The sequence below is a fragment of the Equus przewalskii genome, chromosome 2, assembly GCF_037783145.1.
Source record: "Equus przewalskii isolate Varuska chromosome 2, EquPr2, whole genome shotgun sequence".
In the NCBI taxonomy this organism is placed as follows: domain Eukaryota; kingdom Metazoa; phylum Chordata; class Mammalia; order Perissodactyla; family Equidae; genus Equus; species Equus przewalskii.
The window spans coordinates 90,172,949-90,185,537 of record NC_091832.1 but is presented as its reverse complement, the minus strand read 5'-3'; positions in this window follow the sequence as shown (position 1 = coordinate 90,185,537).

Genomic DNA, 12,589 nt, shown 5'->3' with positions numbered 1-12,589 from the left:
TATTGCTGTGCTTCTACAGATCCAAGATGGAAGTGGCCCTCAAGGCGTAAAAGTATCTTTGCATGTTGTAGGCATAAGAAGCTTTAAAATGCGTGGTTTGGAAAACTTTCCCTGGCAGGTGATAGAATTCTACATGCCAATAGTCTTAGAGGGCTTGGGTAAGAGCCTTTAATTAGAAGTTTCCCTTTTCTAGAGCAGAAAGATAATAGATGCAATTTCATAACGCTAGTTGTAGAGTTACAGGAACTGTCTGAAATACAATACAGGGAAATCTCTGTCCTCGTTTACACGCAGCTCCAGACATAAAATCTGCTGTTGTAAACTCAGGTTTAACTCCTCTGACTTCAGCTGATAGTTGGTGAGGTGGTTGACTTCAGTGTGATAGGTCAGGCTTGGTTTAATTTATTGTGTGACCCAGCTTGCTGGAACAGAGGAAAGTTCATTTGACTTGTTTTGGTTGCCTCTTGACAAGGTTTCCTGACTTCATTCCTAGCCAAGCATCTGAGCCACTTTCTTTCCCCAGTTGTTTTCAAGCATGCTGCACTGACAGCTTATCAATACGTCTTTTTCTTCTTTTCCAGACCTACTGCTACTTCATTCTATGACTAAATGGAAGCATCAAGCTACATGAGGACTTTCTCCCGTTTCCACTGTCCTTTTCCCTCAGCACTGGATCTCCTGGGACCTCACTGAAGGCTAGTGATAACCTCCATTTACATATGGATGTTATGACCATGGTGTGTCTTGCCAAGCTTTAATTAAATTTTTTTCTGATTTTTGAAAGCAGCATAGACTTAAAAAAAAAATCCCTAAGACACTGTGAAATATGGGATGTAAAAATGGAAAGTCATCCCTTATTCTTTCCACCAAGAAGAAGTTTTGGGTGTGTATGTTATTAGAGATCTTTCCCTATGAAAATATTTTAAAAGGAATTCTACTACATATTCTCTTTTGCAACTTGAATTGCCCATCATGGTTCTATATAATATGTACAAAGTTATGAAATTTGTTACTCCCTGAGACTGTGTGGGTTAGTTCATTTATCCTTTACTGGGCTTCTTCATTTGTGTTACTCTTTCCCCTTAAAAATATGTTCACTAATTTTCGGTAACAAGAGGACATGTGGTTTCAGTAAGGGGATTTCTTCATTGAATTCTAGACTAAGACATAGTGCTAAAAAAAAATACACACACACACACACACACAGAGTCAGTATTAAAATATTTAATAATAGATTCAGTATAGGTGTTGACCAATCAAAACAGCTGTCAGTGGGGCTGGCCTGGTGGCGCAGCGGTTAAGTTTGCACATTCTGCTTTGGTGGTCTGGGGTTCGCTGGTTCGGATCCTGGGTGCAGACCTACACACCACTTGTCAAGTCATGCTGTGGCAGGCATCCCACATATAAAATAGAGGAAGATGGGCACGGATGTTAGCTCAGGGCCAGTCTTGCTCAGCAAAAAAGAGGAGGATTGGCAGCAGATGTTAGCTCAGGGCTAACCTTCCTCAAAACAAACAAACAAACAAACAAACAAACAAAAAACAGATAACAACCGTAAGACACTTATCCTCTACAATGACTAAAAATTATTAATCGCTACACGAACATAAGAGAGAAAAACTTTTTACAATTTAAATGAAAGTTAACTACCCAAAGGTAATATCTGGCTTCATTAACTTCTCAATTTTTTCCATTATAACTTATCCTAATCCTATTCTTCTCTCTTTTTAGGCCTTTGCTAGACATGTAGCTCTTGTATTTAGCTTCATCCTCATGCTCAATTTGGTTCGCAAACCAAAACTCTTCAAATTCCAGTCAATTGATTTTTCTTTTTGAGAATTTTGCCATTTTCCCTGGGACAGTGGTTTTCAATAGCTTGCTATTTTTCCTCACAGGGGACATTGGAAATGTTTGGAGACATTTTCCATTGTCACAGCTAGGGAAGGGACATTCTACTGGGTTGAAAACCTTGTTTTAGGATGAGGGTGCCAGCTCACTGCCTCCAAGCCGATCCCCAGGTAGTTTTTAAACTTTGTACACATGCAACCACAATCACAGAAGATTTATGCTTGATCCCTCACTTTCTTTTTCTCCTCAAGATAATTGAGTTGAGTAGCTGCTTTGAAAACCTCTAGCAATGGCTAGGGAGTGATTGATTCCCCCACCTCAAGCCCATGTTGAAGTCCCAACCCCCAGTACCTCAGAATGTGACCTTATTTGGAAATAGGGTCATTGCAGATGTAATTAGTTAAGATGAGGTCATTAGGGTGGGCCCTAACCCAATATCACTGAGGAAATTTGAAGAGAGGGACACACACACGCATACACACACAGGAAAGACACCATGTGAAAATGAGGGCAGAGATCTGAGTGGTGTTTCCACAAGTCAAGGAACACCAAAGATTGCCAGTAAGCAGTGAGGAGCCAGGAGAGAGGCATGGAGCAAATGCTTTCCCACAGCCCTCGAAGGAACCAACCCTGCTGACTCCTTGATTTTGGACTTCTAGACTCCAGGACTGTGAGACAATGCATTTCTGTTGTTCAAACCACTCAGTTTGTAGCATTTTGTTAAAGCAGCCCCAGTAAACACACTATTTCCTGCTGGGTTAGGTTTCATTTAAAAAGGGCTACTTAAATTATATATTAAAGATAGAAATGTAAAGAAATAAAGACTGAGGATTTTAACTCATTGTTTTTCTTATATAGCTCTTTTTCTCTCTCTGTTCTAAATTATTGTGTTAGGAGTTGTTTTCTCTCAATACCGTCTTAATCTTTCTCGTCTTCCATTTTTACCACTCAGTCTGTGCTTCCAAGGCTGTCACTTCAACGCCTACTACTCAGACCTGACAAATCAACTCTTCCTTTCCAGCCTATTTATTTTCCTTCAATTAAGAAACCTCATTGTTTTTAGTATGCCATATTTTCCCCCGTACACTCTTTGACAATATATTTTGAAACACCACATGGCATGTTTGTGACTGCTTTTCATTTCCAGCCATCATCCTACCCACTTGCTTTCATTTATCATTTATTTCAAACCCCATCTTTTTTGTCTATGCATAGAGGGATTGATTTTCCCAAAAGCCTAATTTAAAATATACTATCCAACCTTCCACTTATAATTTCATGTAAATATTATCGTATTATTCTGAAATTTTTTCTTCCTCGACATATACTTCTGAACCGTTCTCTTAAAACCTCTTTTAAAAATTATATTAAAACACAAAAAAGCAAAAAAGAAGAATGGACGTGAAATGTTAGATGTACTTTTTGCATTAGGGAAAAAATATCTCTGGGAATTTAATGATTTTGTCTATTTGGTGAATCATACTCGCTCAGTGTCTAAGCTAATTTTAAGGCCAGCTCTGTTAATTATATAAGTCTTCAGTTTAAGAATGATTATACTGAGACAACCAGATTAATACACGGATACTGACTATCATGCAAAGTATACGATGTGATTGAGACTTTGGAAAGAAGAGAAAATATCAAATGGTTTCACAGATACTCCAGTCCCAGTCAACAAACCATAAATCTTTAGGGTATAGACACGCTGTACTATAACCAACATTAAAACAATAATTCAGCATATTGGGTAATGTGTAAAATGAATCCTCTGATTTCCAGTGGAACTCTCTGTTACAATATGATCAAGACCCAGTTATTGTTTTCTAGTCCATGTGTATGTTTAGTTGGTACATGTGGTAAAGATAGAATTGAACTAAAGGGTATGGAAGAGTTGAATACTCGATCAAAATCAGGATGTCAAAATTCAGTGACAAAATATCGTATGCACATCCATGCATCAAAATTCATGTATTAAGTAGCTTCTGTGTTCCTCAGTCAGGCATTATGGGCTAAAAAATAAAAAGGTTTTTGTGGCCAGCCCGGTGGTGCAGTGGTTAAGTTCACACGTTCTGCTTCTTGGTGGCCCTAGGTTCGCCGGTTCAGATCCCGGGTGCGGACATGGCACTGCTTGGCAAAAGCCATGCTGTGGTAGGCGTCCCATGTATAAAGTAGAGGAAGATGGGCATGGATGTTAGCTCAGGGCCAGTCTTCCTCACCAACAAGAGGAAGATTGGCAGCAGTTAGCTCAGGGCCGATCTTCCTCAAAAAAAAAAAAAAAAAGGATTTCGATCTTTCCTCAAGGAAGTTACCCTTTGTTTGGAAGGCTCAAGACATATATATGTGCAACAATTATTGAGAAAGCAGAGGACACATGACAGTTTTTTTTTTAGATGGTTTATACAGCCTTCATTTCCTCTTTCAGAATGATGACACAAATTCACATGTGTAAATTAAACTTTCTGTCTCAAACTACCTGTTTAACTGGCATAGGAAACTCACATGCCAATAGTGGATTAATCTTTTTTCCTCCCAGCTTTACCGAGGAATAATTGACAAATATAATTGTACATATTTAAAGTGCACAAGATGATAATTTTACATATATATGCATTGTGGAATGATTACCAAGATCAAGATAATTAACACATCCATCATCTCACATAGGTAACTTTAGTGTGTGTGTGTTGTAGGAACACTTAAGATCTACTCTCAGCAACTTTCAAGTATACACAACTCTACTATTAACTATGATCACTACCCTGTATATTGAAACCTCAGAACTTATTCTTCTTATAACTGAAAGTTTGTTCCCTTTGACCTACATCTCATTTCCAAGGGGTTCATCTTGTCTTTATTGGGTTATCTTGTCTTTATTGGGTTATATCAATAAATACCGCTCCCCAACAGAGCTTTGCCGAACTGCTTTAGAATGCAAAATAAAATTGAAAATGATGTAGATATGTATTATAATATTTATAATATATATTATAGCTATATAATATCTATATTATATAATGTGCATATAACACATATAATAGTATATGTGTGTATAATGTGTATATATATTATAGCATATAATATATATACACAAAATATAATTTAATATATATTAAAATTTGGATAAACAGAATATTTCAGCATTAAGGGAGATTAGGATAGTCCCCATTTCTATCTTCTGCCATTTTACAAATGAGGAAACTAAATGAGAGTGTAGCATTTGTGAGATAGTTTTGTATATATGTGGGGTACAGAGGGAGGAGAAAAGGGGGGAATATCCTAAATCCATGTTCTCACAGATAGAAAAGTTAGAGATTTAAGGTAAGTATGAGGAAGGGAGAGCAGGAAGTCAACTTGATGGCTGAGAAAAGATCAAATAGGAGGAAATGAAAGCATCAGAATTTGAACACCCATCTCCTGTCTTCAAGTCCTGTGTTCTTTCCTACTTCACCACAGTTCTGGAAATTTCTATCTAGAATTAAAATAAAGGAATTTGTTTAGGGAAGACTTGAATTTTCCTCAGCAGTGAGAAGAGCTAACAGTTCATAGAAAAGCTAGAGTGCCATTCTTTTTTCTAGATTGAACATGATTTTGTGTGGCCAGTACATGACTTAGAGAGAAACATGTCTAAGTCTGTTTGTTTCTGATGTTTCAAGGAATCTGCTTTAATAACCAAAGAGGGTTCCTCTGCTTTTGTTTAAAAGATGAACACAGCCATCATGGATCATGGAATTTTGCAGAGGTTTGTGAAGTCTGCTGGAGTAGACTTTATCTATAACAAAGCCAACCCTGAAACAAGCATTACTTTATTTTATTTGGAAAATTAGAATTGTGTCTCTGTAGAAAAGAGATATGAATCAAGTACAAGTGCTAACAATTAAGTAGAAATGAAGGAAGTATTTCAGATTCAAATATTTGGAAGATTTTTGTTTTTATAGAAATCCTATTTTCTCACATTACTGAAAATCAAGGGTATAATTAAGCTAATTAGCATTTTAAAACCTGAAATAGTTATTGGTAAAAACAGTTTCTTGAAGGAACCCTACTTTGCCACACTTTGTTCATTGCTTTAGAAATATTTTCTATACAAGGAAGTAATAAAATCATACACCTTAAAGTATGTACTCCAGATCAAACTGTCCTTGCCTAATTGGTACATGTCAGAAGGTTGTACATTACGAATTAGAATATAATAGGCACATGTTCCTAGACATATATAGATGCACTCAACTTTTTTGCACATTTTTTTCTGGGCACTAACAGAGATTTTATGAACAGTGGAAGAAAGAAGATTGAGGTAAATTAGTGAACTTGTATGGCTTATCGAAGTTTTATGTCAAGACAACTTATTGAAGACGACTATAATTCTTTCTCTAGTCCGGGAAAATACAGAGAGTATTTTCCACTTGTTTCTGAGAAACGAATGCAACTTATGATGAATGTGACACAAACACTAGATTCGTATATACAGGAAGTCTTTGCTTTGTAGTGGTGTGAGACTGTAGGAGTGACTTTGCAAGTTGAAATTGTGCAAAGTGATCTTAAAAATCAATGGGGAAAATTATGATTGCTCCATGGTCTCCAAATATTTTTGTCAAAACATTAAAAACTCTCTTATTCTTGCTTAGAAACGTATAGGGAAGTGGAAAAAATAGTAATACTAATATTTATTTATACCTTGGAATTTAAAACTTTACACACATTCAGAATTAACGTGTTGCATTTCTTTATAAAAACTTATCAAGACTACTTTTATGAGTGCTTGCCTTTTCCTTCTTGTCCTATAACATAATATAGAGTGAGTATCTTCTCTATGCCTTGGTGACTTGTCATGCTCCTTTCTAAGTATGGATCAGCTTCCAACGTTTTATCTTTTGTGCTTTCATTGTCATGAAATATCCCCTAGAGCTCCTTTAATGGGAGCTTTCGGCCTGCATCACTTCCTCTGGGACATCTTAACTCTTTTCACCACAACTTTTCTTGTTCATGGCAATAAGTTCACCTTCGCTAAGTTCCTTCTGTTGCATATCTAGAGTCTGGAACAGTGGAGACATCAACAGTCCCATGATCAGCTATCTTCTAATCACATCCGAATTCACTTTCAACATTATCACTTTCTGTGCTTTCATCTGTTGGCCAATTCCCTCTTTTGATTATCCATTTTTGTAAAATGTCACATGGATTTATCACTGGGAGACAAGGAGACAACACAGCCGTGAACTTTTCTGCCTTTGCGTGAACAGGTGTGTGGTAACCAATCACTGACAGACCTTGAAGAGAATGATGTGATTGGTTACCCATCAAGATGTGCATTTACGTAGTGATTTGTGAACCAAAGAACTAGCATAAAGCTTTTACTTTATGTAATTATTCACATTTAATATATCATGGTGACTAAAATTTGAACTACGTTGTTGGAGGACTGGTATTATTTAACTAAAACCATGGTAATTAAAATTCATGTGTATCATAACTGTGTAAAAACTGCTTATATTGACTAAATAGGACAATTACAAATTGTAGAAGAAACTGCATAATTTGTAGGAAAACAAATTTTCGTAATATATAAGATACATATATATCTCAATACAAATTTATATATTGAAAAATAAGGACATGGAGTAGATCCTCAGAATTCTATTCTGTGTGTTGTGTTTTGTTTTATTTTTTCAGCTGATTATTTAAACTTGGGTCTGAGGCATACACAACCTCTGTGTATTTTCTGTGTATTTCTGTATTCGCACGTTCTGTGGATTTTCATTCCCATTGGCAGATTCCTAGCTGTTCAGGCAGGGGCCAGTGCTTTGCTTTAAAAATTCTAAAGATAGATATTTTGTCATATAAACTGATGAACTGTGGCCCAGTAATTGGCTTTTTCACCTTGCCAGTACTTTTGTATATAAGAACATTACCCAATTTAGTTATTAACCTAATACACTCTGTTAACTCGAGAAGATGTTTTCTGGTTTCAAAAGAAACTGACTCCTAGCCCTTGTCTTTCCTGATCCTGGCCTTGTTTCCCAACAAATCTATTTTATCTACTCCACTGTTGTCTAGCAAACATAGTTGAGCCAAGCACTCAGTTACGTTTTGTGGAAGGATTTTCAGAGCACTGTGAGCTTTCTCTGTGCTCCATTGAGAGTGGCAAGTGCAGAGGAGGGGCATGGAAAAACCAAGGGCTGTGGGATCCATCCAAAGACTAGGGTGTGGACTCCAGTGTGGTCACCCACTGACTGTGATCTTGGGCAGCTTGGGTCAGCTGTCTAAGCCTCAGTTTCCTCAATCATAATTGTGTAAATCCTTTCCGATTCAACACCTACCACTGACTTTGTTCAGGATAAAATGCTGTGTGAACTTGAGCACCACCTCCAATTGATTGAGGATGGCTGCCCAGAGCACTCACTCCTTGAAGAAAAGCCGGAGGCTTTCCTGTTCAGTGCAAAAGAATTTGGCCATCGATTATTCTTGTCTGTGATGGTTTTACAAAAGAGAGTGGTAACAAAACTTCTGTGTATTCTGGACTATTCTGAAAACAGTTTATCCTTCTATGGGAGGAATTTATCCAGATGTTTGGGGCAGATAGCAAAACATATCTAATACTTCCAAGATTATAGCTTCCTAAGGTGACTTTTGTGAAGACAACAGCAATTATTTGGGTATAGTTCAGTCGGTATATTTGTTAAGATCAAACTTAATGGACAATCATACCCTGAGGAGCAAAATCATATTCATGTCCATTTGTGTGGCCCGCTGAGATAGTGCACAGTTCTAGTTTAAATGCACAATCTTGTCCAAGGGTGCTTATTTTATGTTAAGGAAAAACTAACTCCTAATGAATGTTCTCTTTTCTGGTCATTTGCTAACTCTAAGAAGAAAACACTAATATTGGGAGTCAGGAGAGTGACAAGAATTAAAATAAAAGCAAGTTCTTTGCATCTTGCTTTTCTCCAAAATTACTCATGGAAAACCTTCACTGGCCTTAGACATGGGATATTTCATCAAACTGAATAATTTTGCTGCATAAGATCTAGGAACTGGAGGAGGAAGTAGGCAGAGGTAAAGTTGGTTGGTGCTGGGTGGATGAGGCAAATGTTCTGGAACTCTCCCTCCTCCTCAACCAGTATACTCTATACTCTTCTCTTTCTTTTCCTACCCTCTTTCCCCATCTTTCCTCATTCTTCTCTCTGGTCTTTTTTTTTTTCTTTGTATCCTGCCCTTCATCCCATTTAATTTTCTCATTCATTTTTTTTTTAACCTGTTCTTAAATCCGCTGGACACTGTATTGTCTGAGCTGCTGTGCATATGCCCCGGCTCACATCTGAGAGACTTAGCAAGGGCAGCTCTCTGTAGTTCAAGAGTGTGATTCCTCTAACACTTATGACAACTATTACGATGCAGAGAGCTTTTCTCACCTAATCACTGAGTTTCCATTCTCTCATCTCTAATACCAACTATAGGCTATTCCTTTCTTGCCTGTTCCCACCGTCTATTCCAGGGATCAAGTGCACATTTAGGCTTTAATGCTGCAGAGGACTTAGCACCAGCCAACATGAGTTGAGCCTCACATCGCTTGGTTCCTTTGCACAGATTTAAGCCATTAAACAACCTTTTCTAGACACTCTGGCATCACCCCCTTCTCTGTCTTACCATTTCTCCCTAGACCCTTTCACATGCTCAAAGTGGGAAATCCTGCATGGTACTCTGAACTTGCTGCCTGCTCGCCACTACTCTGGACTCAGACTAAGCCTTTGACTTCAGCCTCGTTTTGGTTCCTGGACAATCTTTATTCTTGCTGGTTGAAATCCTAGGTTATCCCTCCTTTGGCTTCTGATTGAAACACTTTTTCTTTTCTTTCTTATTTTTTCTTTTCTCGCGGCCTTCTTCACCATCTTTGCTAAAATCAGGCTGGTCTCTGACTGATTCTTTTGTTTTCCCCTGCCAATTTTGCTTCAAACCATTGTTTTCACACATTGTTTAAATTGTGATAATTTTTAAAAAGCCTGCTTCAGTCTGGACTAAGAGAACCTGGATTGCTTTGTTCTGATCTCAGCACCTTTTAGCAGAGTTTGCCCCCAGTTCTGGCATTTGGGATGAATATGGTTTGAATTTTAACAAAACACATTTTTTAATCCCGCTCGTCTGCCTCCCTTCTCTGCTGTTGTGCATTAGCTTTGTCATTTAGAATCTCAATTTTTCTGAAATCTAGCCTTTTAATAATTCATCCATGGTCATTACCGCTGCCTCACAGTACCAAGCTGATTTGGGAAAATGACAAATTCTACGCATGCCTGACCTTTGCTTTACATCTTCCAGAAAGGATCTGAGTATTAATAGGTCTCTGTTTGACGTTGGTTCTTTCCCACATGTTTAAAAAGACGTTCTATCTGCTGTTTTGTCTTTGGCGGCTGAAATTCTTCATAAACGTTTGTTAATCTCACCATTTTATGAAAGACTTTGACCAGATGAATCACGAGCCAATGCTAATAATGTTCAGATTGATGTGTGTAATCTGTTTTATAAAACAAATATTTATTTTCACTTGAGAACTGTTGGGTTCTGTGTGCTTATAACCAGTAAAATAAACAATTTACTATATATTTTGTTCTCTTTTCTATTCTGAAGCAAACCTTCTTATGAGAGTATGGGTTTTGCTGACAGAGTAAATATCTAATGAGATGATTATAAATGCTTCTTTCACTGGATTGTAAATTCCTCTTAGGGCATGGGCCTTATCACTCACATTTTGTAAAGTGCCTGAAACAAATTCGGAACTTATTTAATACTTGAATAATTGAAGGTATTGATGAAAAAATTTTAAGTTTCAAATTTGGAATTAATGTACTGTTCCTGTTAAACATTCTTGTCTTTTTAAGTTCTGGTAAAATTATTTAAAGTTGAACATCATATCTTCCTCAGGAAACCATGGCTTAGCAGAAGATACAGTGGACTGGGATTCAGAAGATGTGGAATCAAAGGTTAACCTTGCTACTTTCTTGAACTTTCTGAACCTCAATTTCCTCAAATGTTAATGATATAAAATACCTGACTATGTTAGTGGGAAAAATGTATGAGACAATGAGAAGGTTTTTGGCACTGTGCTGGTAGGCACATAATAAATACTTTGAAAAATCCTAGAAGCTTCTTTCTCTGATTTCCACTTTCCATTTTTTAAGATATAAGAACGAAGATTTATAGATATTTAATTCTTCTCAGGAAAAATTATTTAATTCTACCTTTATAAAACAATCTATCTTTGAGGCTGGCCCGGTGGCATAGTGGTTAACTTTGCATGCTCTGTTTCAGCAGCCTGGAGGTCAAGGGTTTTGATCCTGGGTGCGGACCTACACACCCCTCATCAAGCCATGCTGTGGTGGCATCCCACATACAAAATAGAGGAAGATTGGCACAGATGTTAGCTCTTCCTCACCAAATTGGAGGGACAATCTTCCTCACCAAAATAAATAAATAAATAAATAAATAAATAAATCTATCTTTGATCTTTGAATATCAGTGCAGTGGAAGGAATTTTTTTCATAGCATGAAATTATCTGGGGGACTTTTGCATCTGGACCAAAATGATGGATGAATGATGGACCAAGTTTCTAGTGGATGATTCTATTGCAGAAAACAACTGTTAAAATTAGATTTAATACAAAGCAATTACTCAATTATTTGGAGAATGAACAAAAGCATTCTTGTGTACATGCTCTCAGGAGGGGAGCATGGGGCTTTTAGAAGCAAGTTCCTCATTTTTTCATCTTTTAGCCTAGGACTAGGAACAGTCTGCACAGTTCCTGCAGTGGAGGCAGCAGTAACAGTGGGAAACATATCGGCTTTCTGGCCAGGGGAACCAGAAGACTGGAGCCTGGGAAATGTGGCCACTGAGGGGAGTAGGGCAATCCCAGAAAGGAAAGAGCCAGAGAAGGGATCCAAAATTTCTGTCTATCCACATATCTCATGGATCTCTGGACCATGCTTGTGTTGAACGGGCTCAGGGTGACTCAGTTAAAGAGAAAAAGTCTGAAGAGAGACGGGAGCTGTTGCTCCCTCATCAGAACTTCAATTTAAGCCCAGCCAAAATAATTGCCAACTAAAATGAAAGGAATAACCTCTGTTGGAAAAAACACAACATTCAGTATCTCTACTATGTAACATTCCAAATACCCAGCATAAAGTCTAAAATTACCTTACATATGAAAAACCAAGAAAAAGGGCCACAGTGGCAAGAGAGAAGAAAATCAAATGAGCCAGACCCTGAGGTGAACCAGAATTTGGAAGTAACAGACGAGGATTTTTAATCAGCTGTTAAAACTATCCTTAATGAGGCAAAACTGAAATATGCTCCCAGTGAATTAAAAGATGAGAAATCTCAGCACAGAAATAAAAATGTTAGAAAAGAACCAAATAGAAATTCTAGAACTGAAAATTGCAAAGGTACAATAAATCTCATCAATTTGTCTTGAGGATCAAATGCACGTTTGGTAGCTCATCCAGCGTGGTGCCTTGTATAGATTTCCTCTACTTCCCTTTTCCTTCAGTCACTCATGATGATAACATGATAGTTATTATTGTGGGTCTAAGGTAGCTTTCAAACTCAATTCTTTAATTGATCCACAAGTTTTTGGCTGGAGCAGATATTATTATTATGATTTTGGTGGCTTAAACAGTAAAACTGTGTTATCTTACATATCTATAGGTCAGAAATCAGACACTGTGCTATGATCAAGGTGTTGGCAGGGCTGCT